Source organism: Mustela putorius, unplaced genomic scaffold (assembly GCF_011764305.1).
Source record: "Mustela putorius furo isolate JIRA1106 unplaced genomic scaffold, ASM1176430v1.1 tig00000083_pilon_pilon_pilon, whole genome shotgun sequence".
NCBI classification, from domain to species: domain Eukaryota; kingdom Metazoa; phylum Chordata; class Mammalia; order Carnivora; family Mustelidae; genus Mustela; species Mustela putorius.
Window position 1 is genome coordinate 31,992,237 of NW_025421273.1, and position 6,000 is coordinate 31,998,236.

Here is a 6,000-nt window from a genome sequence, read left to right on the forward strand (position 1 = left end):
TTTATTTGCATTTGATTAAAATAGCTTTTTTTTTTTAAAAGATTTTATTTATTTGACACAGAGAAAGAGGGAGAGCACAAGCAGGGTGAGCGGCAGGCAGAGGGAGAAGCAGGCTCCCCACTCAGCAGAGAGCCCCATGCTGGACTCCATCCCAGGACCCAGGATCCTGACTCGAGTGGAAGGCAGATGCTTAACCAACTTAATCACCCGGGTGCCCCTAAAATACTCAGCTTTAAATGTATTACTATTCAAAAGATCTCTCATCTTAGTGACTAGATCCACCATTTGGGTCAAAAACATGAGGTGGGCACCCACCTACTCACCACTACCTCCAAGCACATATTTTTGAGGATCAGACAATGCCCCTGGGCTTGGTGATGGAAAGAGGCCACTTGACATATCTGCAGGATTGCTAAAAGAAAGAACTTGTATACAATTCCTCTGAGACCTGATTTGGCAGCCAGTCTGATGTCTGTGGGTTTATGGGGTAAGATGGAAACTGCCCCATGCTACAAGTTGGAGTTCTTCAGTCCTGGTTCTTAAGAGGCAGGTGGCACCCAGGAGAATTACCATGCACTCCAAGGCTCGGGTTCCTCTTCCAGAAACGGGGCAAAGAAAATCAGCGGTCTATGTGCGTGAATGCAAGGAGTGCCCATTATGATCACTGCTCCCAAATCAACTTAATATACACCAACCAGAGATACTAATGTTGGCTTCCTAAGTGGTAGCCTCATCTGCCTTAAATGGAGGTAGTTTTATTTGTGAACTCTGGCTTGGTCTAAAGTAGACACTTCTGGCAGTTTCTCCAGAAATGCACTATGGGATGAAAAGAAACCACAGAAACACCTGCGGCGGTTCCACACAATTTTGTGGCTGTTGCTTTTTGGCTGAAATCATTGGAATCAAATGGAAACCATTTTGTCATCCCAAATCATCACTGTATTAGCCTTGGCTTAGACGGCGAACTACTTGATGGAACGACATTTTAAAAACTCCTCTTATAGAACATGGCTTCTCGAACATACAATGCCCCAGTATAAAGCATTACGGTCAAGTGATTCAAAGTGTGGATCCTGGAGCCTGACCACCTTCAGATCCTGCTTTTGCCACTTATTAGCAGAGTGACCTTGGCCAAGTTCCTTATTCTGTGTGCTTCAGTTTCCTTGTTGGTAAATAAGACAAGAAAAGTACCCACTTTACAGGATTTAGGGAGAATTTGCTTAATTAACAAATGGAAAGGACTTAGAATATTTTAAGTGCTGTGTTTAGCATTAGCCCTTGGAACAGCATTTGGCAATTAGGCACTGAGCAAACATTAGCTTTTACATTACTGTTTTAAAGATTTTACTTATTTGAGAGAATGCATGAGGGAGCACAAGATGGGGAGAGGGGGATATGGAGAAGCAGAGAAGCAGACTCCCCGCTGAGCGGGGGGCTCCATGCAGGGCTCAATCCCAGGACCTGGAGATTGTGACCTGAGCTGAAGGGGGACACTTAACTGACTGAGCCACCCAGGTGCCCCTATGTTACCGTTTTAAATGGTATAGGCTGTGATGCAGAAGAGTGGGAAGAAAGAACAGGACAGGGAGGGAGAATAGACAAATCCATGTAGTTTATATTCCTTTGGTCATTTATACCTACAACATTTATCAAACCGATTATCTTTCTGGAGAGCTCCAGACTTGGCCTGGGCATCCACAGATGCCCAGAACTCAAGATTGGAAGGAAACGCAAAACTCAAATAACAAGTAATTAGAAGGAGCTCATTTTGAAAAATATGTTTGCTTTTTAATGGAGCTTTAAATGAGCTCCTGGGAAGGTTATTATGAAGTACATGCCCACACCAAATGCCTTAATGGGAAAAGCCTTATTGCAATTCAGTTGTTTAAACTACACAGGCCATATCTCTCCTGGGACTCTGTTCCTGCTGTGGGAGTTAAAGTTCTTTTGAATGTCCCAAGGTATTCCCAAACTTCACACAATCACATTTTAGAGCAGGAAGTTTCTTTAAAAATCATCCCCTCCTAAGTGATCTTTTTATGGCTGAAGAAACAAGCCCAAGAGGGGTTAAAGGATTTGCCTGAGGCCACTCAGCAACTGGGGAGGTAAAACCAACACCCACTTTCTTAACTCCTAGCCCAGTTCCTTTCAGGTAACACATCTGCAGTCTCACAGAGAGAGGAATATGGGGGGCGGGGGGTGCTATTTGCAGTTGGGAAATTCTCCAATTTTCCCTTCCCTTTCACAGGAGAAAGGATAAACTGATCATTTACCTGCAGAGACAATTCTCATTTAGCAGAGAAATTATCAAGGCTCAGCAGTGACTCACCAAATGTTCAAGATAAAGATTTATTAGAGACAGGTATTATTTTCTGTTTATTTTTACGTCATCAGGACTAAAACCTGTTGCTATGTTGGATCCAGGCGTCACTTGGTGATGCCCGTGGACAAAGAACGTGGCTGATTACCGGGTAGGTGGGGTTTTGCACTCCAGGAATTAATCTAGGAAGCAAGGTAGTCTTGAAAGACCCGCGGATCCCCTTACCCAAGAATTCAACTCTGCCACAGGATGCAAACAGCAAGAGGTTCTTTATTGTATCGCAGGCTCTGACATAGGGCCAGCCCAGAGTTTTCCCCTGGGACAGGATCTCAGCATGCCTATCAAGAGCTTTTGGCGATTCCTTCTGCACTCCTTCCACACTCATCAACACTGCAGGAAGCATTCACGAGCTGGCTTCGAGGAACAGGGCTTCTGTGATTTGGGCCATTTCATCCAGTAATGGTTTCCCATCCTCATCCCTACCCCTAGCGTAGCCATGGTCCACAAAAGAGATTTTGGTAAGAAGTTGACCCCTAAGAGTAACACTTAATCTCACATTTGAATTTGGAGGGAAGATTTACATAACTGTTTATTCCACTTGGCAAGTGCTTGCAAATCCCCCTGCTCTGTTCCACCTATGAATAAATAATACTTACAAGGAAATGATAAACACCCGTGTTTGGCCAGCCCTTTTGAGCGTGGTGGGTCAGCGTGCCAGCGGACACTTGGCCGGAGAGTTCTCGGCTCCTGTCTTTAACTTGGCCTGGTTATCCTGTAGTCACTTGAGTTATAGGAAGAGCACATGACATCTGCCTGGGCAGAACAGATGTTTCTGTAAAACTAACTTCCACTCTACATTTGTCTAGTGTGTAGACAAAACTGAGAGATAAGAGAGAGGTCCTTGCAATGAAGTGTGGGGCCCTCATGGAACTCTCTGAGCTGTGCAGTGTTTGCATATTCCCAGGACGTTTATCCCCTCTGACCTCGGCAGTTGTGTTCTATTCCTGGAGATCCCCTAACCACCAGATGACAGCTTCTGCAATTCAGACATTGCCTCAAGTTTTTGTTTGTATCTGTGACCACACAGAACCAGGACACGGATCTGCATCTGTAGCCTAAACACCCTTTAAGACCTCAGTTTTGAAAAACACAGTGACTGCCTCTGAGATGAAATATTTCACATCTGCTGGGATCACCCTGAACCCCTGCACAGTCCCCTTCTCAAAGTGGCTGGTGCCCGGAGTTCCATCTGTGGAGACTCATGCTATCATAAAGTAATTCACCTGGACGGTCCAAGGAGGCTTCAGACCCCTGTGAACTCTTGAAATTATACCCAAAGTTTGTGTATATGTGCATCTGTCCATTTCTCACTGTGAAGAAAGGATCTTTAGATGTTTATTGGTACCCCAAAATGTCAACAACCCCACAAAAGTGTAGGAGTGATTGCTTTTTCTGATAAGATGTTGGAAGTTACCATTAGAGGTGCATGAAAACACATAGACATATGAGCATAAATTTTATATTTCACAAAGAAGGTCAACTGCCTAAGAAGTTTTTGAGGAGAAAAAAAAAAACCAAACCAATAATTTAATTAACTTTTTTCCTAGTTTTCATTCAAAAAGAAAATACCTCTACTAGTGAGAGAGATTATCACAACACATTCTGCCTTTCCATTCTTAGCTTCAAAAATAACGTCTGAGCACAGGACAGATGACGATTCTGAAACTGGTTCTGGAAATGTTGCCTCTTAGAGTAGGAGTGGTCAAACTTTTGTAAAGGGTCAAATAATAAATATTTTTGGCTTTTCAGGCCACGTGGTCTCTGCCAAACTACACAACTCTGCTTTTGTGTGGAAAGCAGCCATAGACAATATGTAAACAAATGGGAATGGTGGTGTTTCAATAAAACTTTATTGACAAAAACAGGTGGTGGGCCAGATTTGGCCATGGCAGCAGGTTGCTCTTCCTGTCTTTAAGTTTCAAGATGCTATGGAATAAAAATGATAAGGCTCACATATCCCAGGTATATAATGTATACCAACTTCAAGCTACTTAGCAAAAACAAAGTGTCTAATCCTGTTATTCTGTTGGTCATTTTATTGGAATGAAAGTAATTTCAACAAGTATTTCTACATGCTGGGCAATCCACGGGTGATGTTAAACACCTAACAGTTAAAAATCAAGAATTCCACGTGTCAGATTTTTCCAGGGCATAAGACAAAAATAAAACTGGATTATTTAAAATGTGATTTGTCTTTCTGTGTAACTCAAGGAAATCAGATTTTTGGCAAATGACTACGGTAAAATAATCCTTTCACCCTAGGGCCTCACTCTGGGTGGGAAATCTCTCTCTGATCCTCCAAAGGTAGCCTTCTGTTTTTTTCTAGAAACCTGATACTTTTAGAATCACAGGCTTCTGACATTGCAAACACACACTGGCAGTCCCTTCCAGGCTTCAGGCTGCTGCTTGTCCAGCTAGGGAGAATGCTCCAGAAATCTGCGATTGCCTTCATTTCCCAGCCAAAATGGTGGAAATGCTGGTCCTCTTTTTACTTTCCACATTTGAAACAATTAGACATTTTATCTTCTTGTTTGATACCTAGTTTCGCATGCCGCCTGATTAGAACCTTTCGTATCTGTACAGTAGCACATAGGGAGGCTTAAACAAATGGAATAAGAGAAGAGGAAAAGGCGGGATAGGCACCAGAGAAGCTAGAGGGAAGGCAGTCCAAAGGCTATGGATGAGTCCATCAAAACTGAAATCACTTCTCTGGCTTGAAATATGCTCCCCGAAGATTAGCGAGTGGTGAGTTACCTGCAGGAAAAACAATCGAAATATAATTACGGAAGTTCTGCCCATCATCCTCAAGGAGCTGAATCGTGGTTGCAGACACACAGAGACAAGCAAGGAGAGATTTTCCTTGCTGGCAAACAGATTATTTTCTCCAATTTTTTAAAAATTTAATTTTTTTAATTTAAATTCAATTAATTTACAGAAGATTATCAGCTTCAGAGGTAAAGTTCAGTGATTCATCAGTTGCATGTAATAGCCGGTGTTCATCACATCACTTGCCTTCCTTAATGCCCATCACGCAGTTGCTCCATCACTTCATTCCCTCCCCTCCAGCAACCCCCAGTTTATGTCCTATTTGTATATGGCTTTTGTGATATTGAGGGACGTACCTCAATATCACAAAAGCCATATATAAAAAGCCGACAGCGAATACCATTCTCAACAGGGAAAAACTGAGACGTTTTCCCCTAAGGTCGGGAACACGACAGGGATATCCACTAGCACCATTCTAGTTCAACATAGTACTAGAAGTCCTAACCTCAGCAGTCAGACAACCAAAAGAAATAAAAGCCATCCAGATCATGAAAGAAGAATTCAAACTCTCACTCTTCGCAGATGACTTGATACTCCACATGGAAAACCCAAAAGACTCCACCCCCCACATTGCTAGAACTCATACAGGAATCCGCAAAGTGTCAGGATATAAAATCAATTCACAGACATCAGTTGCATTTCTCTACACTCACAATGAGACAGAAAAAAGAGAAATTAAGGAACAGATGGATTTAAATTGTCACCAGTAATCAATAAGGGTTTCTGAGTGGCTCCATTGTTTAAGCGGATTTCGGCTCAGGTCATGATCTCAGGGTCGTGAGCTCAAGCCCTGC